The following is a 25,955-nucleotide window of genomic DNA, read 5'->3' on the forward strand; positions in this document are numbered from 1 at the left end:
CAATTACCACTGCTGGATATGGTTCATGAATGCAACGGTAATGCCCAAGGTAGGAGAAGGCAGATAGAGTGGCAGAAGCGGCACGTCATCTGGAGAGCGCAGACCAGCGTGCTGAACATGCACCAATAGCAATATAGGCCTAAAGTCACCCTGCACTACCCGTGAGAATCATGTGTCCAGCCTGGATCCAAATAGTGGTATATTAAGCAAACCTGTGTACATATCCTGTTGCCTCTTCAGCTGTCAAACAACAGAATTTTTACATAGCTCCCAACCACCTGTTTCTCATTGTGTGGATATTGGTAGAATCCATTTGCTCAACTGTTTAGACAAGCATAAACAAAACACCAATCTTATCAATCCTTCAAACACACAACGTAGCTTTAAACAGTTTAAGAAAATGGATGTAACTCAGAAATGCTCAGACTGAAAGAACCACCATGAAAGCCCGAGTCACGGTGTAGATCAGGGGTGCCCAACACCAGTCCTGGAGGGCTGGAGCCTTGTGTGGCTTAGTTCTTTCCCTGTTCCACCACGAATGATTCAGCTCAAGAGCTGTGTGATAATTAGCACAAGGAGTTGAATCAAGTGTGTTAAATGAGGGGAAACTCAAAAATGTTAAAGTTTGGGGCTTTCCCTCATTTAACACAACTGATTCAACTCCTTGTGCTACTCCTTGGGCACCTTTGGTGTAGATGCCTTGTAACAAAGCCTGACATTTATGTAGATGGCAAATAATCAACACTAGAACAGTATATGAAATCACCCAGCACTCCCCAAATTGGTTATGGGCCAATGCATGCAATCACAGAATCCACAGCAGTTAGAATATCCCCACTATTAGCAATGAATCTACCATTCAGAGAAGTTACTTCACATCTACCCATGGAGCAAATGTGTCCTGAATAAAAAAAGCCCTGATCAAACTGACAAGAGAACAGTCCAAAATATTGCTTTAAGTATTTAACATGCTTTTTATTTGCTCATGTACTTCTGGTTAGTGTTAACTCCGCTGTAACCAAAGCTATATCACAGGCGGCCACAAGAAACGGGGAGCCTCCTGATAGGGTGCAGCTGTGCAAATTGATCCAGGCCATATTCTACCCGTTTTGCAAGGCTCCGATTAATGGAGCAGGCAGAGGGCAAATAGTATCATCCCCTGACATTTATGAACATTCATAAATGTGCTTAAATCACCCTGAGCTAGACATAACCGCCACCCTACCGCATCAAGAGCTGAGGCGACAGTGTCAATATCCATATTCCAAATCAGAACCAACAGCAGCTCACTGGCCTCAGGCAGGAAGTTGCTACAGCACAGGAAGACTGTCAGTAACCTGCTTGGGTCTCTGCATTCCCAACAGAGACATCTGAGACACATCCGAGGAACCTAAGACTCATGTATGTTGTTCCTGGGCAGAAGCCAAACAAGAGTCTTAATATGTCATGTGAAGTTATCTGTGGCAATTGGTGAACTTGGACCTGCCCCCCACCACCCACCCCCCATGACAGTCCTATTGCTCAATAAAAGCATGGCAGCAGCTCAGGTGAGCCAGACACTCACCTGATGATTCCACTGTCAGAAGGGGGGGATATTATTTGTTACGCGGGTAAGAGTTGCACTGTTAAGCCCTAAGCGTTGACGTATGGATGTTATGTACTACATTGTGCAATAACTAGTCTTTGTTGTGCCTGTGTCCACTTTCTTTATTGTACAAAACTGTACTTATTACACATCTTGCATTTCCTTCTCACTCATGTACCTTGGGTCGTGTATTTATTCTGCCTGTGTTGTACCCTAATTGATAGTTGTCTATTATCATGGTATCTCCAACAGTGCAAGGCGCGGCAACAATTTTCCAACTGCTTTGGTCATGAGGCATTAATGATTCTGATTTAGTAAAGCAGTCCTAGGCAGTGTTGCTTACACACCTAAGCACTGCAACTGGCTGTTGGACTGGCTCCATCTTACAATTTAATTTAAATGCAGAGATCAGCTCCCGATCCGATCCTTGGGTCCATGGCCAGGAAAGACCAAGCACAATGGTCTGTTGCGTTCAAACTAAATCAATAAGTAGCACTAAAAAAGTCATAGAAAACAAAACTTGGCAAGCTTCGCAATTTTAATAATGGTTCCCTTTCAGCGGTATATAGTGCAAGTTTAAAAAATCTAATTTACTGCCACTGCTTCTGCATGAGCATTGCATGCAATCTCTGAGACAATCATAATCATTTTCATCCGCACTGGTGAACCGATTCATAGACTGTGTGGCGCATTTGCAAGAAGCAAAAAATGTGTGAAGAGGAGCGTTCCGCTGTATGGAAAAAGTTTGTATTTCACAGGGACAATATCGAACAAAAGCAAGCCATTAGTCAGCACTGCTTCATGTCAGACACCAATAACTTGGCGTTAGTAGATAACTATATAGCCAAAGAAATTTCAAAGTGAATTTTTTTCTAGTATTATTCAGCCCTCGTCAAAACAGACAAAACACATAACCAAAAATAATTAATATTAATTGGCTCTTATGTACTTTATTATATAAAAATGATGCAGCTAAGTGACAAGACTAACCTTTTCAGCAGCAATTACTCTTACATAAATTATATTGGTTATTATGATTTAAGTCAAAGTGATGACAAAGACAGGCTAGGCCACTTTGAAATTCTAAATGTCACGTGTATGGCTAACCTCGCTTTATTGGGCGATTCCATCAAACTTGATGTCTTCTTTTAAGATATACTTGTATTGTAGTCATGCTATGGTGATTTATGCTTTGCAATACTAACCAACGACTGCATTCTCATTCACTTTTAATGTGAAGTGCTTCCACACAAATGTTGCTTTCTCGCCTTATTTGGACTCACATCCTCCATGCAATTTCTTCCACCAAATAACTGAGAAGGAAAATTTTACTCAATACTTTTTTCTCAAGAAATAGTGATAAATTATGCATGCAAATAGAGTTATGTCGATTTTGAGGATTAAAAGTTACGTCCGCCAGGGGGCAGTGAGAGAAAATCTTGGTCAGCTTATTTGTTTCTACATTTGTTTTTGTTGGTATTAGGTTGTGGCATGAAATGTTCCATACTGGCTGACTCCACAGGGAGTTGCTAATTCTGTAATACGGCTCAACCATTCACCATATTCTACCCACTCTTCCACTTCATATTGGTACTTCGCTCTGCCACATATCACTCTACTAAAGGGCCATGTGTATTACCTCACAGCCAGGCTGTGTTTGCACAAGCTGCAGTCATCGCTCAAGGCCACAAGCAGCCAGCTGAACAGCCAGGGGTCTCGACTTACACGATCCCAGCCTTTTAAGAGCTGCTTCACCAATCAGACAAAGGGTTTGCACAATGGCTAGTGAATTACAGCTCCAAATTATAAGTCTATGCTGCCTACGCCGCCCATGTAAAAACTGCATCTGCCATTAAACCATTAAAATTAGTATACAATTACAGAGCAAACAGTTTGAACTGCCCACTAGTTGAAACACAGGATGCGGCTTTGGACACATGGGCATCCCCCATCACCCATATGCTGCTAATGGAGCACAGCGATGCCTCCATCAGTCTCATTAATGTATTAACACACAGCAAAACTACCGACAGCTGAGTGTCCTTAATATCCATGTACGCTGTTTGTTTTGTCCACACAAGGCTGCTGGAGTGTGTCCAGGAAATGACTTCGATTGCATTTTACAAACAGCACCTATTTTTGGTTACCATGCCGGGGGGTGTTAATAATTGGAGTTTTGATTGTTTTGCAAACAGTTGAGGAAAAGAAGCAAACCTCACCCCCAGCCAGTGTTTTTGTCAAAACCATTTAGGCTCAGCACACACAGGCATGAGTGTTCCAGGGGCTGATGTGTGCCAAGTGACGTTGCACATCTCCAGCAGAAAATGAGACAGCGTGAATGTCAGGATAAGCGGGTAAGAATCACCACTCAGCCAGAAGACATGACAGGAAAATCAAGACATAATGAACCGTCCCAGGCCCCACACCTTCACAGTATTCATTAGACTCCATTCTTCTACTTTCGGGTAGGACCAGGTCAGATAAGGGTGTTTTGTAGGCATGGGGATTGACACAGATGCCCCAATTTGATTCAATTGCAATTCACAAGCAAACAATTTAACCTGATTTGATTTCGATTCATTATCAATCCAATAAGAAATGAGATAGGAAACACTATATAGTAGGGCTGGGACGACTGACATCGTTGATTGCGTTGAATAATTATAAAAATACGTTGATGCTGAATTTTAGGGTCCATGCGTTGTGTAAAACTATACTATAAAATGTTTTGTAACTGCAATGCACTATGTGATAAGTTAAATGAATTGTAAGGGAAAGTACTTTATTCCCTTGGGAGCACCTTAACATTGTCCTTTTCAGAATCACGCAACAAAACAGTCTGTTACCTGAACTTTACTATCCACCTGATGATCTCTTCACCACTCAAGAGCTACAACATTTTATTAATTTGACCTGCGGCATGCTTATTTACAATACAAAGTTATTCTGCTAATAAGTTGGCTAGTTGTTTGCCGGCACCGACAAAACTATATCCATTATAGTCTGAATTCCAGTATAGTTTTGTCTGATATCGCCGGTGCCAGCAATGCAGCGCTATTTTGTAAGGACAATATAGTTTTGTCTAATATTGCTGGTGCCCCCCTGGCATGATAATCAAAAATAGGTGCTGTTTTGTAAGGCAGGCTCTGGCCAATCATGTAGCACTTCTCTCATAAATATTGAGACATGTCCTACCACCCTGCAAAAAGGAAATTCGCCACCCGCCTTGCCCCACCCCTCCACGCACGAGGCAACATGGCTGCGTCTACTAGCAGAGCTCCAGAGCCTCTGAAGAAACACGTGGCAAAAAAAGACTCGCACACGGTCTTCATTTTTCATTCATTTTTTTCTTATTTTTATTTCTTATTTGATTATTTAACTTTACACAAAGAGGTTTTTTTGATAACCGTTTTACTGCTTTTCCACAGCAACAAGTTCTGTACCTTTGGTACAGTACATTTGATACTTTCGCTTTTCCATTGACTTCCAATCGAGTACCAGTACCAAAAGTGCCAAACCAACCGGGGTGCTTCTTTGGTACTTTGGGGTGGGATTTGAAAAGCTGTATAACCTTTCGACAAAGAAAAATAGCCTGCCTCTGAAATGCCTTGAAAACAGCTGCAAATTCAAAAAACAATGATACAAGTTTAAAAATTGCTATCTGGGGTGGCTTTCCCCAAAAGCTTCTTATTGCTAAGTAGTCCGTTATCTAGTACTCAAGATAGATTGTTAATTACCAGACATTTCCTGAAACCCTTTGTAACTAAAGTAGTTCGTTATCGCGTTCATCGATTTGAGTGCTCTGACCTACTTGTTATTTTCTACGTTGTTCTTTATTTGAACTTTTGCCTGCTGTCCTGTCAGACACACAGATTTGCTGAGATAGATTTATACAAAAAATTGAAGACAAAAACGCACTGATGCTGTTTGTTGGACAACGCAACGCTGATGATATGTCAATATTGCAACATACAACTATGAAGTCAACTATAAAATAGCGCAAATAAGGCCTGTTTCTGAAACACCTGTATGCCATTTGAGCATATACCAGGGCCAAGCACCATTCAGAAGTGACTTGAAGGGCCCTATGAAATTCATTTTGTTTTTTCCATTTTTATTCTTCTGAATTCCGTGTTTTACGTTATAATCATATAATCATATCATATAATCATATTTATTCACCTAAAAAGATTATGGAGTGGATGGGGGAAAAAAACTATGCAATAGGAAAAAAAATCTCACATTTAATGACTGTTATTCAACGAAGTGCTGGGTTCTGCAGAACATTTACTGCTTTGGTAAAACTTACCTATAAACAACAAAAACCATTCATTTTTCGTGCAAAAGAAAAACTTATGTATTTCACATTAGAACAAACAGTCTTCCTTTTGTAAAAGTGCTTCACATTTGAAATCAACATGAAAAACGGAACACACTTGAACATGGTTCCAGTTTATTATGCATTTTTAATTTTTCCATCTTTCACAGAAATCACCATTGAAATACATGATTGTCAGCCCCTCTGTGTTCAGAGTCTTGTACTTATTAAAACTCCTTTCACAATCCACTGAACTGACAGGAAAGTAGATGCAAGGAACTGCCACTTGTGCAACCTTTGGGAATCTCGGGCCTCTCCAGTATTCAGCAAGATCCAAACCAGGTGTGTAGGGCTCCCTGGACACAATGTTAAGCAGTCCACCGTTCATGAAACTCTGCTGATGGGTATACCAGTGGCTTCATTTGTGTGAATCTGCTTTTTCATGGCTGGTGCCAGCCTAGGATCAAAGACCCTCACCAGCCTGTAGACCTCTTTGGCGGGGTGAGTGTCCCAATGCTTTAAAAATTTTGTGAATGCCAGATGGAACGCATCATGAAGCTGATCGAGTACCTTTCTTCGCTCTGCCATACACATCTTGCTCAGTAGCATATCTGTTGTTTCGGCACCAAGTGAGGGCCTGCATCTTTTCTTCTGTTTCAAGTAGACAGAGGATGTTTAATTGCCTGGAATGACAAATTTTCTGCCAAGAACTCTATACAGATGAACATGCTCTGTATGGTACTTCACTGCCTCAAATGAAATATTCCACCTCGTACTCACTGCTACAGGAAGGACCTTGGTCTGCAACCTATCTTGCAGAATGAGCAAATTCACCCATCTTCTCCTCCTGGATGGCTTTTTGAAGAAGGCTGATCGCAATCAAGTGACAAGAGATGACACGTCTGAGAAGTAGCTATTTTACTGCCATGTTTCACCTACTAAATTGATGACATGGCAGAGACATGTCACATGCATGCTGTCTGGCATCACACCTCTCAGAACATCCTTGTATGCTTTAAGGCAGTAGGCTACATTGTCTGTAACCACTGCCCAGATGTCATTGAGATCCAGTTTGTTGTTGTGGAGGAAGCCTATTACTGCTTGGGCAAATGCGAGTAGTTGCATCGCTCTATGAACATTACATCCACCAGAACTGGCCTTCAAAACCTGCACAAGAGAGAAATAAGAAGAAACTTTTAAAATAAAAGTTAATTAGCATCAGAACAACAATGGATAGTTACCAGTAATCACCTAATAATTATTAGTCATTCAGATACAGTTCATTTTTACAAAAAAATATTTCACAAGAAAAAAATGCACATTTTTACTTACTGGCATAACTAACAAACGCATTGCAATATTGTGATGCATGTAATTCCCATTACATTCTTATAAGTATAATGTCATTTAATTTACTGGCGTGAATGCAATTTACTAAATTCACTCACCAATGACGATGTTCAGGACACTGCAGTCTTGCATCAGTATTGTCGACGACGATATTTTCTTCCATTGTTCTGTCGCACAGCTTCCACATGCTGCTCGAACACACGGGGTAAGAGGGTGTGACGGAGGCTACTCTCGTGTTCAGGTAGCGCTCCTCCTTGTTCACAGTGCTTGACCAAAACCGGACGCAAGTTTTTCATGTTTTCTAAAGGAATGTCTGACTTGGCACACAGAGCAACAAAATTTTCAATAAACTCAGGTATTGTTTTACCTGATTTGTTTGCATGACCAAGACTTTGCTGGAGTGGGCAGCTTGCACGAGTTTGCTTCTTGTCTCTGTTTTTGATGCGAGTCTTTGACTGTATGTGGTTGTTAAATGTGTTCTTGCAGGTCCAGTCTATGTGCTGGCAAAACTTACAAAAGAGTTGTTCTCTCGATTCATAAAAATCGCTTGGGTACTGTTCTGCTCTAAACTTAGCACTAAGAGTCGAATTCCATAATTTTTTTGAAGACAGTGTTTCAGTGAGCCTCAGAACTTTTTTCACTCACTAGTAAGGTCAATATATACATCTACCATGTTGGAAGTAAATCTTATGTAATTATTCACATTTGCTAGATTCAATGACATTCATGCATTGTGTGATAGCACTGAATTGAAATGAATGAAATTCTTCTTACCGTCATTACAACATCTTACAGGGTATGGTCAAGTCCATTCAAAATCCAATTCATAGTTTCGGAACAACCCTGGTAATCTTCATAATGAGCTAACCAATCAAACCTGCTATGTGTTCAATCACATCTTTTGAATTGGGAAGTTGAATCACCCATCACCACCAGCGATGGCAGAGAATTTTGAAAGTCAACGGAAGACAGCGTTTCAGACAGTGTCCATCCAGGAAGCCAAGCTGCTTTGGCTGGTGATCATGAACCCCTTGGACCACCATAATGAACAATTCATAGAGAAATACAGGTTGACCTACAGTGAAATAATGAGCCTCGTTGGTGTGGTGCAGGACAAATTGAAAATAGGAACACACTGGAATTTTGTCCTCAGTGCACCATGCATTTTCTGGCAGCACTCTCCTATGCCACAGGTGGATTCTTGCAGACCATAGGTTATACACATGGCCTCAGCAAGGCTGCTATGTCTTGGACCTGTGCATGCATCACATTTCGGTTGCACTGCGTATGTAGTTGTGCACAATGTCCAGCAGGAGGGGATGTCTTGCTCAACATTAAAACTGGTTTTCATACCATTGCAGGCATACCTGGCATACCTGGACCTCTCAACCCTATTCATATCTGCAACCACTTGAATCTAACTTGCACCCATCAAAAAGGCTTCTAGGCCTCAATATCCAAGCGATATGCAACCAGCAAGGACATTTTACAGATACAAAATGCTTATATTTGGTTTAGCTTTGGAATGTGTCAGATGGCAAAGGACTGTGTATTCACTGGTGGCTAATTAACACGAGAAAGCAGGTATCGTCTTAGTGAATACCTGCCGACTCGAAACTTGAATCCCTAAGCCATGGCCGAGGAGAGGTATAACACCGCAAAACAAAGAATACACACTGCTGTAGAGGGTGCTTTGGGCATGTAAAACATGTGATTCTGGTGCCTTGAACCTTTGCTCATCACTGTGGCTGTACCCTCAAGGGTCTGCAAATTGTACCCTTAGCTATAAGTAATTGTGAGGTACAGAAATGTACCTATTTTATTAAAATATGAATCTTATATTGATTTTGACCCTTCCTCAAGTTTTGGCTTAAAACAAAAAAAAAAAAGTAGTTCATAAGTTTCTCACAAACTCATCTTCAAGTGATTTAATCGCAAGGATGAAAATGATTGATAATCTTGGAGAAAAGATGCGACAATTAGGCACTCAATTATGCTGACATTTCATGTAATTTATTGCCACATTTTACTTTACCTCTTATAGTGAACACGTCTGCCTGGGCGAAATTGATAATTATCAATATCCGTGGATGTAAGACAAGGCAAACATCTTAAAGCCCTTCTCTAATTTACTCATTGGTACTTTGGAGAAGGATTTACAAAAGTGATGTACGTCGTTGTTCATAAGTTTGGGCAAGTCCCGTAAACGGCATGTATAAACCAGCCATTTTTCGCAGACCGGAAATGAGCAAGCCATATTTCCATGAACGCGGAAGCTGACATGCAAAGAGCCTACTGACGAGAGTTCACGCCTCATTACTAGTGATGTGTCGTTCGCGAACGAGACAGCTCTTGGAGCAGACTCTTTTGTGAACGATGGGAGCCGGCTCCTGTTCAAGAGCTGTTTTATTAATGTTTATAGAATTGTCCAGGTTTTTGAGCTGCCTAAACATTAAGGACGATAGTGGCCGGAACATGTTGTCTTCCGAAAAAGCCCACCCAGGAGACGGCGTCTTATTTTTAACAAGCTCAAATCAGGTCATGCTAATCCGCATCAGGTTAAACGAAGAGAGGGGCAGGATTTTTTTTTTTAAAGAGCCGTTTATGAGACGAAAGAGCCGGCTCTTCCTGGTGAGCTGAGCCAAATGAGCCGGTTTGCTAAAAAAGAGCCGATATTCCCATTTGGTAGAGAGAGACACGAGGAAAACAAACAAGCATGCAAATGAAAATTATCAAAGCCGGAAAAATTATCGACCTCTATCGTGCAATTAACTGATTTATCGTTTATTGTGACAGGCCTAGCGACAATAATAATCGAAATTGTTAAACTTCACTATTTCCCCCACACTGTAAAAAATGATTTGACTAATAAGTTACGGTAACACACATTGTTCATTTACTGCAACTTAAAACAATTTATGCAATTTAAACTGAACTGTATGAGTTCAGTGTTACAACTCAGGTTTTTAAGTTAGTACACTGAAATGTAAATTTGAAGATGCCAGATTAATTTAAAGCTGTAAATTGTAACTATGGCCGTTTAAAAGTGAACGTGTTAATCTGCCATACATTAAAATTTGGAGAATTGAAATATATTGCAGTTCTTTCCAGTAATATACAATATTTGACAGATAAATCAGATATATCACTGATATAGAATGTAAAGTTTAAAGTGAAATACTAAATCGGGATCTAGACCGACGACATGAAATGAAGCAAACAGCGGATGAATAATTTTTCAGGGCGAGGTCATGAACGTGACCGCAAAGCGTTCAGGTGAAAGACCAGTGGTGGGATCTGATGCGATTTGAGGCGAGTGGATGCTTTTATGAACGGTTATAACTCAACCCGAACATTTAGTTAATCAGGATACCAATTTGTGATTATAAAGAAATAATATTCGGTATGTAGGATTGTTTATGATTACTTAATGATTTTCTTTTAATTCAGTGCTTGTTCTCTTGGTTGAAGTGTGGCTAATCGCAGTTTGTTGGTCGCGTGGTTAGCAAAAACCATTATATGGTTGCAGGCTATTACAACTTTATCAGACATTATTGGTGAATACTGTTTGTGCTCGTACTGGTTAAGAGAGGTTTTGCAATATATCGCTTTTTTTTACATAATTAATTCAAACTTTTAGTTTAGGAAGCCATTTAAAAATGGAAAACCGGGGTTCACTTTAATTATAGACCCCGCGAATCTTAGAGTTTTTATATACGAATGTATATATTTTAGACAGACTATCCAATGAACAATTCCTAACGCCTGAAGACACTGATGGCAGCTTTAGGCTTGAGCACCACACCCGTGCACGTTTTTTTGCGGTCTTTGTAAGTCAGCTCGTCAGCGGGTGACAAGCGAATTTACAAAGCTTGCGAAAAGGTGTGTGCGGGTGCGGTGCTCGTGTCTAAAGCTGACAGTGTCGTCCAAGTCATTTGGAAATATTTTGTTTAAAATCTGACATCGAGAAAAACACTGTTCATCGGATAACCTGCCCTCATGTAGCTCTCCCCAACACATGACCCTTAAAATGTCCGACGATCTTGTTCACCCCCTCCACACGAACCCCACCATTGAAAACGAATACCTTATCCACAGCCTGTTTATTCCAACCCAGTAAGTTGCTTGACTAGTGAATATTGTAATTATTTTACATTATTTTATTTCAGAGCTGGGGGTGAACTTACACTTCATGATTTAACCCTAAATAGAATGATTTTATTTTTTTTTGGGGGGGGGGGGGGGTTGGCACCCTATTTTGTGGAAAATTGGGGGTCTTAATATGTACTGAAAGTACAGTAAGTAAAAACACTCTCTCTCCTTTTCAGGGTAAAGTGGTCTACAACGCTGCGGCGAGTTATATCTGAAAGCGAAATTGGACACCTTTCAATTGAAAACATCCCACCGAGCATGGAGGAGCTATGCCAAGTGTTACGAACAAAGCTTGGCCTGAGAGGCAGATTCATTTTACAGTTCGCTGATCCATAATTCAATAATGAGCTGTACAACTTGACTGACATCAAAGACCTTCCATTGGAGCGGGCAACATTAAAAGTATTGTTCAATGCTGATGCCATCTGTCAGTAGTGGGGGTTCTGGGGAATGGCCTGATCCCTTCTTGATTCCACAGTTCTCACGATGTGGAACTTCAGCTGAAAGAAGCAAACTGTAAGTATGCAATGGATGGATCTGTGATGGCAATTCCTAAAGGTTTGAAGACTGATATCCTTGACATACTTGCAGACAGTATGTCAAACATTAGTGCCTATCCTCAGAAGCATCATTACGAGAGTGTAGCCAAAGCACTAGTGGAGAAGCATCCCTGTCTGAAAGAGCCAGGGTATGGAAAAGGATGGTACTCATGGTTTCACAGCCTGAAATTTAAGCTGGGAAACTAATCGGCAAAAGTTAGCTGCAGCAGGATGTCCTGAGGTGGTAATTAACAAAAGAAAAAGGAGGAGATGTAAAGGGTAAACATGTTAAGTCAAAGAAGGGTGACGTGAACTCTGTCAGATCCACATGAAGGACAGAGTAAAGAAAATGGAGAGGAAAAGCGGAAGAAGATGGTGGCTGAAATGCAGAAAAAAAATCCTGGTCCTCAGCTTGTGGATGAACTGACATTTTCACAATGCTGGCAAGAAATCATTGGAGAGCAGCCACTCCCTGCAGAGGTTCTTAGCAGAGGGCCAGCTCTCTTTCTTGAGAGACAGGTAAACAATCGCACAATTGTATATTAAGTCCACAATGAGATATGAAGTATGTTGCATGCAAAATGCTGTATGCTGTTTGTCATTTTCACAAATGTTCAGAATGTTTGGCTTTTGTGTGTTGTTTGCTGTGTCCCCAGGTTAGGGCAGAGTTCAGGAAAGTTGTCATTACAGACATTCTTCAATCTTTTCTTGTTGGACTTGATGCCCTGGTCCCAAGACTACTAGAGGTGTACAAAGCAGCAACCAAGTCTGGAAAGAAGCAGGCACTCAGACATTTTGGACTGTCTTGAGAAAGATGCAAGTGGAGGAGTTTATGAAATTTGAATGTGGCACTATTATGTTTGCTATAGCATTTTTATCTCTGCTGCTTATTTTCTGTCTTGTAGGACACAAATGAGAGGAGAAGCACTGCTGTCTTGGTTGGTCTGCCACACTACATATCCGAAGATCCATGTGACGTCATCAGGATGTGTGACGCAAGACCAAATGTCGTTCTGTAATGTATAGCTGATTAAGGACAAAATTTACTTTATTTGGAAACAAGTAAACCTTTTGAAGGTAGGGTGTATATATCCATTTCACATAAAATTATACTTGTGCCTCTCGGGTTCTTACTCCTCAATGTACTTGTAGACACAAATAGTGATAGACAATATTTTTTCTGCTTTGCAAGGCTCATGGCAAAACACTGGATCTGGCCGTGAAGGGGATGCAGGTCGGCCTGCTTATAGGCTACGAAAGTGCCGAAAAGGTCGCTTTTCCAAGGGAGGTCTTTGACGTGGCAGTTGTGCTGGAGGAGACCATTGTTGTAAACAACCTCAAGGACGTGCTCTGTAGATTTGCCAGGCTTATGGGCATCATTTACTGCGTGAATCTTGAGTATCCACAATTAATGAAGTACTCGTTTGAGTTCCTGCAGAGTGGTGACGAAGATCCAATCGGACCAAGCCTCTGCCCGAGTACATGGGTTAAGTAACAAGCTCCTGAGGTACAAATTGTAGAACAAGTTGGCATGAAGGACATTAACGATGAGTTAACTTCCTAATGTTTTGATTTTCATTTGCCTTTATTGAGATTCTAAAGAAAGTCTTTGTTGCTGTTCTCATTAACATGGGCATTTTGGCATTTCTTGGGGAAAAAAATATGTTTGGTGTAATGTTGAAAATTTAAAGCAAAATTCCACTTACAATAATGAGTAGAAATAATTAGTATATTCAATTTGATTTTACTTGTAATTTTACGGCAGCAATTGAACTTAAGTTTTTAAGTTGAAGCAGACAAATTTTTTGCAGTGCAAACTACACTAAGTTACAGGATCTTCTCTCAATTAAGCAAGTCTCAAAGTACTCCTTGACTGGAAAGAGGTGCAAATAACAATTAACTGAAAATGAGTTGCTATACACCCAACTTTATCTGACATTTTATTTTACCAAAGAAGAGCAGGTTCAACAGATTTACATGACAAAACAAAATGTCAGTTACTTATACCATTTTCAGGTATGTTTAAATTCACCAGATAGCACATTGACCTTTTTCTCTTTTTTTACTCATCTTAAAATAAAAAGGCCATAGGTTACAAACCTCCAAATAAAAATCTGCATGCAGGGTAATATTATTAATACCAACATCGTACGTTACGCACATACAATTTTTAGCAAGCCAAATTAAGATGAGGCTGTACAGACATTATAGTGCGGGGGGTTAAAGTTTCGCTAAAACATTTTTACTTTGTCAGGAAAAAAAAACCTTAACTTTGCAATGTTAATGATTAATCTTGAAAAGGAATAATTAAACATTTACTAGATAAAGTTTACCTCCGATGTCTCAATATTTTTGCTGTGGTTCCCCCACGGTTTATTTTGGCTCTACCTGTATTACAAATTCCAAGCTTTGTGTCATCTTCACTAGCAATGAAGAACTTCCATGCTAACATGTCAGCATGACATATCAGAGTGCGTCTGTGAGGCTATTGCCTCCGCATTTCTGCATATGACACATGGTGCATGCATAAAACGGACCAGTTCAGTATCAGAAATACATGAGACTGACCGGCTGGTCACCGGTGTGGGGGGAGCACACTGAAAATCTGGCAATTCCGGAACCCACTTCATGTTTCACTTCGCAGATTGCTTGCGTTTCAGCCCTTACATGCAAAAGACTTGTTGCACTTGTGGCAATGAGCATTTTCAGGATCAGCTACCACATGTTTAATTCTCTCCGCCATCATCACTAAAAGCAGGGTCTCTGTGTGCTGCACATCACTGTATATACGACAGAGATCAAGAGCAAGGGTTCTACCCTGTGACCCGCACCTCACACACAGGCTCCGAAAGAGCTCTCTCTTCTGGATTAAAAATAGCAAAAATGCAATCAGAAACAGAGCATCTATTTTCTTAATTGCTTCCGTACCAAAAACAGAAGCCAGCCTTCCTGACTAAGACTAACAAGCCTTCTTCAAAAAACACCTAGTGAATGCCAGAAGCTGCTGAGAAAAACCAGAGCCAAAACACCGCCAACAAATCTAAAATATGCAAGCATGCAGAAGCAGCCCCTATAGAGAGGAAAAGTCATCCTGACATTCTCTTATGAGCAGAATTCATTCCCTGAACAATTAACAGGCACAGGGAATAACCGGGAATCCAAGCCATACAAACACTGCCCAAGTCAATGGCAAAGCCACAATGTTACTTCATACTAAACTGTGTCATGTAGTCAGTCACATTGAAGTGCTTTGAAGCATTTATGGGACACAGGATCCCTTTTTAATCCCTTAACCGCAAACATTCTAGCTGGAATTTTGTGGGGAGGGGTGAGATTCTAGACCAGGGGTCTCAAACTACCGGCCCGCAGAACACTAACAAGGCCCACTACATGTTTCTATTTTACCATTTAATATGGCGGTCAGGTCAATCTTTACTTTGTACTAGGTATGAAATGATTACTGGGTTCACAGGAAAATTCCCGATAGTTAATTTAGAATTGAAATGGTCATACTATCGTTAAGAGTGGCTGATTACGGTACATTGAAGAATTTGTCCAGTATAAATCAAAGGTAGCAGTCTCCCATACGTAAGCACACCGGCACAGCATAGAACGTGGGTTTGTGTTGCATCACAAAAAACACAGCAGTAGACAATTACAGCACCCATGAGATTTTTAAGTGGCTTAAGAGGACTAATCCTGCGTTTGATTCTCTCTCCGAGTTGAGAAAATCGTCATGAAAATGTGTGTAAAAACGTCACTTTGTCGGAAACACCTTTCCGATGATGTCAGAGAATTTTGCTATAGAAGATTCCCGTGTTGTCATTTCAACATGGTGGCTTACACAGTCAACAGTAATTCTATTTTAAATATGTTTCAAGGTTTATTTTGTCAAATTGATTAATAGTTTTAAAAGTAATTGCGCGTGATGGATTAAGAGAATATTAATATATCATGGTTGCAAACAGTATCCTAGCGTGCTTCTCCAAAAGAGAATGTCGCTATGGATCCTCAAAAATATTATAAAGCCTTTAATGTGGTTTGACTAGTAAGCGCTTCTTGTTTGTTCGTCTCAAATATCATAAAGCAATAACACACAACAGCGTGCTCGTGGAGGCAGCCATGTTTGTTCCAAGATGTGTAGCTCAAACGGGAGATTGGTTCGATGTGACGTCACGCACCTCGGAATTTACAACTTCAAGATAATCAAATGTATTAGACTGTTGTGGTCGTATACCATGGTTTGTCTGTCTAACTTGCTAATAGTTTGTCATTAATGTAAACTGAAGCTTTCAGTGTTACCTCCTCTTATAAAAACACTACACATTGTCAGTGGTGTAGTGGAGACAGCATTTGTTTTTGCCTCAGAGCTAGTTAAATGCCCATTGCTAAGACTTAATTCTGCATACATTTGTACAGTATTTATATATTCTTGAAATACAACAATTTAGACTCGTTTCCTTCTTCTATGGGGATTTTTCAGCATAACTATAGTGTAACTAGGGCTGGGCATTCTTAAAAAATTTTCGATACCAGTGCCAGAACGATACCTTGCTTTCGATACCGGTTCCCGAACATCTTGTTCTATACCGTTATGTTTTTAAATCAATTTCAACAACAAGAACACATTAAACCTTACAGCACTAATTTTTTATTTGAACAAGTCATTTTGTTAGTTGTTGGGGGGATGGATCGCGATCATAACAGGGCACAGTATTGTATTTATATTTTACCAGGGCTCTCAAGTTTCATTAAAAGTCTGGAGTAAGGTTACATCTGTTAGGGGCACAGCATGTGTCTAACGGTCAATGCATGACACTTTAGATCCCTGCATACAGCATTCATCGGATCTTGCTTTACTTGGGAGGAAAACTACACTCCATATGCCTGAGTCTCATCCATTAACTGTGTTTAACAGGACACCTTGGTGGGCATTATCCCTTAATTCTCAGTGTGAGAAACACAAGGTGCGGTGTGTAAACTGGTTGAAATGAATGTGTCTCACAGTCAATGCGTGAGACTTGAGAGACCTGATTTTATTTATATGGGCCACAACATGTTTATAATTTATAAATAAAAATCGGGCCTACAGATAGATCTTTCATTTTACCATCCATCCATCATCTTCCGCTTCTTTCATTTTACACAGAATTAAAAATTATGTAACGTTATCTTGGTCCACTAGCACGTTTCACCACCAGCACTGGCTAGAGATGCAGGCAAAATGTATTGAATCTTACTGAGGTACAAACATAATTCCTTTAACTGAGCATAATTCTTCCTTTAATTGAGCAGAGGCCTGCTTTTTTTAATAGATGGATTAAAAAATTCAAGTTGACAAAGACGGGACCTTTTTCATCGTGTGATATCTCACGTGACGCCCTTAGGGGAAGACCACATAGCCACTGGCCCCCTGGTAATCTGAGTTTGAGGACCCTGCTCTAGACAGTCTAGAGCTGTCTCAATTACTTGATTAAATGCAATTACTCGATTATTAAAAAGCATCAATTAAAAATTTCCTAATCAATTACTCCGCAATATGACGGAAGGAAGATGGTACATCTAACAAGAGAGACTGGCAAAGTTAGTTGTACTTTGCATTGTTCCAGCAAACACAAAGCAGAGCCGCCGAATCACTTGCTTCTGTTCAATATTGCATGATAGCTATGGTAAACGTCACACTTTTTTAAACATATACTAGACAATGTTGAAAGGGAAGCATCATTAAAATTGCAAATCTTGCAAAGTTTGGCTTGACTGAGTAAGTGTTTTAGCGCAACTTATTCATAGTTAGAATCCAACAGACTATCGCAGTCCTTGAGATGTGTAATTATAAGGACATAAAATGCCACGCCAATATTAAAAATAATTATAATAAAAAATAAATAAATCGCACATTGTGCAAGCCTGTCAGGGTGGTACAGAAGCACAGGGAGTAGCACTGCCGCCACAATCTGGCACTTTAACTTTGCATGTTCACCCTGTGTGTACATGCTTTTTCAGCAGATCCTCAGCTTTCCATCCTGTCCAAAAACATGCAACTCAAAAGTGAAATGGGGTGCCTAAATTTTCTGTATGCGAGACATGCAATGCAATTGGTTAGCACAATTATAAACAATTACTCGAATCATTGATTAATCCGTAGATTATATGATTACTAGTATAACTGATAGTAACAGCCCTACTCCAGTCTAACACTCCCACACCACTAACCCTCAACTCCGGCAACTGAGGTGCCAGAAACACTGCCAGTCATATTTCTCCACATTACTCCAGGACATACAGGTTGTTTGATGATGTATCAGAAAGAAGAACCCGAAGCTAAACTATTTGTGACAATACTAATGATCTAACATCTATTACTAATACCCAATATTCAGTGGGCAGTGATGACTTAATGGTTAGGGAAGCACACTTGTCAAAAGATTGCAGGTTCGAATCCCTGACCAGCAAGGCACCACTGACGTACTCTGAGCAAGGTATCGCCCCCAAGCACTAATTCTCCGGGCCCCCTATGTCACAAATGGGTTAAATGCAGAGGACACCTTTTGTTGTTGACACACCACAGTGCACAATGACAATTGATCACTAAATTCTAAAAATAAAATTTGATTCAAATCAGTCAATCCTCCATATTGAGAAAAGAAATAACAAAAACAATTGTTCAAGATGTGTTTTAAGTGCTCTGGGGGTAAGGAAGTAGTTTCCTCACACTCAAGCCAAAGCAAAGCAATTCCTCTTTCAAAGAGGCAGATTAACACCCTCCTCAGGACCACTACTCCCCAGGCATTATTAAGCAGTTATTACAGACAAAGCTAAATAGCAATTAATATTAATTATGATACGAATATACTCCCCAAATTGAAATCTTTGTTATCGCACAGCCTGCCAGAGGCTCAACTTTCCTCTCAAACTGGAGGATTTAGTTGAGTCACTTCGCAGACGCGTTCGAACAGAACACACTTCCAACAGACAGGTACAAACTCAGGGTGTAAGTGTTTGGAGATCAAGTCCCAAAACACACGTCAGCTACCATTTTGGACCCTTAAGGCAAAAATTTCACACTCATGATACTGGCAACCAAAAAATAAATCTCCCGATGTTTCTTTAGCAGCGCTTGATGCAAACATACCTCTGTACCACCTTCAATTGGTTAACTGAATGCAGATAGCCAAACGGCAATGTGGACTGTACACAGCATGCTCTAAAACACTGACGAATGCTGATAACCACCGGGCTGTGTTTATTCGTCTGCAGTTGCATCGTAAATTTACGGCGATCAAACGATGTTTAAAAAATATGGACGATGTTACATAGCCAAGTTCATGACAAACATACAGCACTATTTGATAGCAAGGTCGTCGATACTGAACACCAAACATAAAATCAATCACTGGGTGTTTTCTGCGGAGAGCCATCGGGGGTTAAATGATCAGGCCGTAAATACACGTTTTTTTGTTGCAACTGCGAACTGCAACACATACGTTTTACCGGAGAAATAAGTAGTCAACTTCTCTTATCCAGGATGCCGTTAAACGGCAAGCTGAGACGTAGATAATCGTCTGTGAAAATCCGAAAAAGAATCACAACTCAGACTGTCAGACCATAAAAGCGACATTTACGTGGCGTTAAAGTTCATCACAGAATTGCAACTGGTTACTACAGCCGTGCAGAAAGACTGACCCTCCAGAAATGTCGGTCTCCATGTTCCCTTTCCAACTTGCCCACATTTTCACAGGTTTAACAACCCTACATCAGTTCTAAATCTTTTGTGAAACGCAGATATAGGAGCCGACGGTGAGGTGGCGGAGCAGGCAAATCACAGTCCCGTTACTAACCAGTCAATTACTGCAGAGTGATCACCCGGCAAAACAATGAGTTAACGGAGGATAGGAAGATACATTCGTGAGAAAGGCAGTATGACCGCCAGGCCGCTCCATATGTAATATCAAGTACGAATGTTTTTCTGGTTCCCTCAATGATGAAAAACCTGACGTGATTTGCCATACGATTTCCATATTGGGAAATAAGACCCCGATGCATCATGCGCAAGTTGCTAGTCGGTTAGCTAGTCCACCACACCTCCAGCGCTGTATTAAAAAAAGCTTTTCCCCCCCAAACCGAATAAGAGATTTTAAAAAAACAATTCAATGACAAACAAGCCGAGGTGCGACCAAGTGTGCTGTTAGCTTGCTAGCTATTGATAGCAATGTTGCATACCAATTCACCGTAACTGAATTGACCATGTATTCAGACGGAAAATCACTCACCCTCGAACGTCTACGTCAACCGACTTCCCCAAACACTCCAGTATATTTTTATATTTTTGTTTCTTGTTATCGGAGTTTAATGCCGTCCCGACCACATCTCGGGCGATTCCGCCATCTTCGTTTAACGATCGACGGACTGTGCCGAAACTCTGGGGCAAACCAAAAATGCAGTGCCGGGGGGGTGGGGTTAGCCGGCAATGTTACGCGACCACCCCAACCCCACCCCCACTGACAGGGAGACCGGAAAAGAAGTTACAGGAAAGTGTGTGATACTCTGTATGTGGTTTACCACAGCAGTTGCAGTCGTTCAGGTGATGGGTATCGGCTTTAAAGGGGACGGCTTGACCCTCCGAACGCTAAACCGAAGTTACACGATCGATAGGGTATTTACGGTCTTGGCCTTCATCACAAAATAAATCTAGCTGATCACGTTAGAACCTTTACTTGGGTGAAACGAGTATTCACGCTCCGGAATCCCTCCTACTAAAGAAAAGTACTTAGTCTGTCAGCACCGGTAATCCAAATGGCTATTAAACTGACCAGAAAAAAAAACAAATCAGAAAAAAATGTACGACAGACGATGCAATATATTTCATAAATAACACATCAGATTGTTAAATTACAGAAGTCATATGCTGCCGCCTGCTGGATAAAAGTCTTTCACTTGGATGTTACGCTTCTCTGATACTTGTTACATATCAACCGAAAGTGTCGTTTTACCATTGGTGTACAAAACCGTAGTTATTTGGCGTGCCAATCTGAAATACGCGAGTCTGGTTATTAAAATACACAAACGTTTTTTATTTCCTAAACGAAAACCAATAATATCAATAACCGGTATATCTTAACCACATTTAATCAGACATGATTAAGTTGCACGTGAAAAATAAATGCCCTTAGCGGCTTTTGAGATTTTCCCAACATGCCATCTATTAAGTTTACTGCGAATTTAGTGGTTTGTTGGTGTATTTCTTCATCACGAAAAAGTGGGTAAATAAACTTTGAAAGACGATTCACCCTCACCACACACCGAAATTTCCCCCTTTGGCATGTCTACTGGGACCATTCTATCGCCACGATACCGATTTTATACGGGACATTCTAAAACAAATTTACGTGGAAAAAGCTTAAAATGGGACATTCTAAAACGCTTAACGTGAAAAGGCTTACTGTAATTTAATGTAATGTAATTTATCTGGTCATAAAGACTTTCACCTGACAAAAAATCAAAACCAAAATGTTAGGAATATGGACTTTATCTTACGTTAAGCGTTTTCCCCTCCATTGATGTCCATTATAAGGAAAAGGCTTAATGTAAATTAATGTACCAAAATAGCCACCAAAAATGACCACATTTCTCACAGACATATCTGGCCATAAAGACCACCATTTCACCATTAAAATTGTAATATAAGTTCACATTGCTTCCCTATATTTTACTGGGGAAATGGTTCATTTTAGACGAAGTAAGGAAATGGCCAATCACAAAAAATAAAGCACCCAAACGGGCCAATGAAATTAAGTGCTGTAATCTGAAATAACGGACTCAACTACTTAAGACTTCGCCAGCAGCGATAAGGCAGTCGTCCCGTTCACAGCGTCCCGGAATTCTTTATAAATTAGTAGTGCAAATTCAATTTTAATCCAACAGTCTTTTTCAAGGCTCATCTCTTAACAGCCACTTGAGATTTACATTTTACTGGTGCCATTTATAGTAGTTATAATAATAGTATATATATATATATATATATATATATATATATATATATATATATATATATATATATATATATATATATATATATTTAATTAATATATTTATTAAGAGGCTACTAGGGTAATATTATGCCATAGTGCCCTTCGTAACAGACATATTCTCAGGATACTGTCATCCAAAAGCCACTATCAAGGCTCATCTCTCAATAGTTGTGGTAACGAACTGAGAAATTATGTCTTTCATGCGAAAAGAGTCCGAGTTTACTCTGGCTGAAATAGAGACCATTTTTGTTAATACCGAAAGGTACAAAGATTTCATTTCCAATTAACTACCCCTGGAGCCAAAGGGGGGTGATGTATACCTATATAGGAGTCTTAAGGGAGGAAGATCTAGCATGGATTTTCGTTTTGACCAAATGCTGTGGAAACAGAAAGATGGAAAAAAATACGGTGGAAGAGTGATGAAGCGTTATTACCATATTAGGATGCCTCAGTATGACAAGGGATCATCAGAATTTAAAAAGAATTTGTACTGCCTCGTACAGCAAGATATTGAAGATAATTTGGCGACAAATTTATTTTTGATTCACTACCTGGGGGATGAGTGTGCAACGTGCCAAGGAAACATGGCAATGCAAAAACAGAAAGAATATTCATTCCTTCCAAAAAAGAGGTTTTTACACACATCATTTACAATGACCATGGGCAAGCTCCATCTAACATATCGGTCCACCATATCTAAAGCCTGCAGTAGCAATGTGAAATATGCCTGTGAATTGTCCACGCAATGTTAAGCAAGTACAGAACACAGTGTATACTAGGAGTACACAAAGAATTTCCCACAATGGAATGTTCAGTCTCCATGAACTGGTGTATCAGCTTCCAGGTTTGTCTGGCACATTTATAGTTTTCCCAATCTTATAGTTTTTACTGGGATGCCTGATATACTGGATTTGGCAGGCGCCAACTTGGAGGATGCCATTACATTCAACTACCCTCAAATCCTTAGCTATGACACAACCTTTGAGATGGGTGACTTTTATGTTTCTCTGCTTGCCATGAGAAACACTTCTCTAGTTAATGACTCTGTATATCCTGTAGGGTTCATGTTGCATGAGCGCAAATTCATGCAGCATCATGAAATGTTTCTGGTTGATATTCTGGGGAAACTTGGGATGGGTTCTAAAAAATTGAAGAAAGTGCCTGTCACTGAAAACTGGAATTGTAGGGGCCTTGAAGAGGAGGTTTCCCAACATTAGCCTAGTTTTCTGCAGGAACCATGTTGCATGACATTGAGCACTGGGTCAAAAATCTTGGGAGTACAAAGGACAACGTAAAGGTACTGAAAGACCAAATCAACAACATAATTGATTCAGCCAGCAGAGGCGAATTTGAGGCATGATGTTCCAAATTTATGAATGGGTGGTCAGAGGAATTTCTCAAATACTTCCACCAGCATCTGGAGGCAGATTTATGCAGCAACATGGTCTCTTTCCACACCAAGCAATTTGAAGCATTCAAACACAAAAGCCCAACAAACAATACCACTGAGATCATAAACAAAATGGTTAAATCACAAAATGAGTAGAGGGAACTTTCTGTTGATAAAATGGTTCTGTCTTTGTATTAAATGCAAGCATATTTCCTTTTTGAATTTTAAAGAGCCAAAGGTGGGATGGGCAATTACAGTGTGAAGCAGGGGGTCACTGTTGCTCTGGGGGATGTTAAGATAACTTAATTTATTCCCTTAGAGAGCATTGTCGAATGAGTCAAGGCCTATGTCAAAGAACCTTGTAGAGTGGGCACACCCACTCCTAATCGATTGATCTCACAGACTTCCTTACAGGGTTCCTACGCAGTATGGAAAACTACGGAAACGTATGGAATTTGATTTTAGTAATTTATAGGTCTGGATAAGTATGGAAATAGGAAATTAGGGTATGGATAAATATTTGTGTTTCCAGACGTTTGCGGCTACATTGTGCTTTTAAATCCATTCATCCATCCATTTTCCATACCGCTTATCGGGTCGGTCCGGCATTATTCCCATGGAGCCCCTGGTTGATTTGGCATGGACTGACCATATCCTACTGGGTCGTGGGGGTCCGGAGCCTATCCCGAAAGCAATGGGCACGAGGCAGGGAACAACCCAGTATGGGGGGCCAGCCCATCGCAGGGCAGCAATGTGATTTGTTGGATCTGTGTTGAATAACTGGAAACTTTCTGGTGTAACTAATCCCTGCAGGAGCGTTCCCCCGGTAATGATTTCAATGCAGTGTGTCTGTCAACTGTCCATAACATGGGTGATCTGTAATACGAAGCGGGGTCACTTTCTTATCGGGGTAACTTGTCGGATTTAAGGTACCATAGTTTAAATGGACTTCATATTCGTTCACTTACATTTTGCCCAGATGTGCTTAAATCCGACAAGTTACCCTGGTAAGCCAGTAACCCCACTTCACAGTACAAGCCACAGGAGTGAGTAACACTAGGTTACGTTGTAGATAATGTTTACAACCATTGTAAGTAGGAATGTGTTGTGTTTTCATTGCAGCTGCAACAGTGGTAATGTTCCAGTGTTCCCTAGTTTCCATCATTATTACTTGTCAATGCTCCAGTCCCAGTGTACTCTGCACAATAAAGTCCCCTGCGGGGGGTTGTACAGCAGACGCTGAATTTGGGTTGTGCTTCCCCTCTGTGGCAAGACAGAATGACAGAACTCCCCAAACGACCCTGCAGCTATGCTCTTGCTACTCATGTACGGAGCCCGCCCGCCTGCATGCCCCAATCACTACACGGAAATGTCGCCTTCTACAATCCGCGTCTCTACTGGGTGGATTCCCGCGAAATCACCTGGGAAATCCCCAGTCAGTTGAGAGATGCAGCCAGTTGCCGGTTGGATAATGCGGATCCGGACTCAGTGCTTCTAGGAGTCGCAGTTTGTGAGGTAGATCCCCCTGCTGCTCCTCTGCCGCTCACCACAACTCAGCTCACAGATTGCCTGAGGCTGTGCAACCCGTGGCTTCCCCACCAGGGTCTGTACTGTTGCTGAATGATCCTGCAATACAGACTTCTCCTGAGCCTGTCTTGCTGCTAGTCCAACTGTCCCAGGACCTGACCTCCCAACCTCAGGAAGTGGAACTGATTGCGGAGAAGATGAAGCTGGTGCTGTTCCTGAGAAGGGAGACGAACCAGCCGTCCAGAGCACACTCCGCCAATTTCAACTGCCCGATCGATGGAGTCCCCGCTACCAGAGGAGGTTGTACCAGTCACAGTACTTTCCGCACCCTCTACACGATGATGACGTGGTCCTGTTGGCTTTGTCAGCCAGTGACCTGGGATGCGGATCAGCACCTCCAAGTCTGAGGCCATGTTTCTCAACCGGAAAAAGGTGGATTGCCCTGTCCTGGTGGGGGATGAGTTGCTGCCCCAAGTGGAGGAGTTTAAGCATCTCAAGCTCTTATTCACGAGTGAGGGAAGAAGGGAGCGGGAGTATGACAGACGGAATGGTTCAACGTAGGCCGATGCTGTACTGTGATGTCGTGGCGAAGTGGGAACTTTGCTCTAAGACACAAGTGGACGGAGTCAGCAATGCCTCACAAATGCCCATCAGCTATCTAGCAGGTCAACGAAAGCACAAGCTACAGGGTGAGGTGAAACCCGAGGGTGGAGTTTTAAAAAGGAGTAAATAGTTCAGTTTGTTTAGAAACTGTTCTTAGTGGGGTCCATCAAATTCCTGTGGATACACATCTCCGAGTAGCTCTCGTGGTCTACCAACACCGCAATGCCTGCTAAGAAGGAACAGCAGCGACTCCACTTTCTGAGAGTACTCAGGAAAAACAATCTGGATCAGAAGCTGCTTATGGCTTTTTATCACTCCGCCATCGAAAGCATCCTGGCATACTGCATTACAGTGTGGTGTGCGGGGTGCTCCTCTGCAGACAGGAGAGCCCTCCAGAGGGTTCGTACTGCATTACAGTGTGGTGTGCGGGGTGCTCCTCTGCAGACAGGAGAGCCCTCCAGAG

The 25,955-nt window shown here is 41.0% G+C and overlaps 1 protein-coding gene and 1 long non-coding RNA gene across 4 annotated transcripts in view; one reads left to right on the plus strand and one right to left on the minus strand.

Moving 5' to 3' along the window:
• The window catches only part of LOC125739403 (bifunctional heparan sulfate N-deacetylase/N-sulfotransferase 2-like), an 81,932-nt gene extending 61,415 nt beyond the window's left edge, over positions 1-20,517 (minus strand). For all 3 annotated transcript variants that reach the window (XM_049009490.1, XM_049009488.1, XM_049009489.1), the window contains exon 1: positions 20,215-20,517. The gene's annotated coding sequence lies outside the window, so the exon portion shown is untranslated. The remainder of the gene's footprint in view (positions 1-20,214) is intronic.
• Positions 12,171-14,292, plus strand: LOC125739418 (uncharacterized). Its single transcript, XR_007397137.1, has 3 exons — positions 12,171-12,463; positions 12,601-13,021; positions 13,137-14,292. It is a non-coding gene; the product is annotated as an uncharacterized LOC125739418 (long non-coding RNA).
• Positions 20,518-25,955: the final 5,438 nt, after the last annotated feature.

This window comes from Brienomyrus brachyistius, chromosome 3 (genome assembly GCF_023856365.1).
Source record: "Brienomyrus brachyistius isolate T26 chromosome 3, BBRACH_0.4, whole genome shotgun sequence".
NCBI lineage: Eukaryota > Metazoa > Chordata > Actinopteri > Osteoglossiformes > Mormyridae > Brienomyrus > Brienomyrus brachyistius.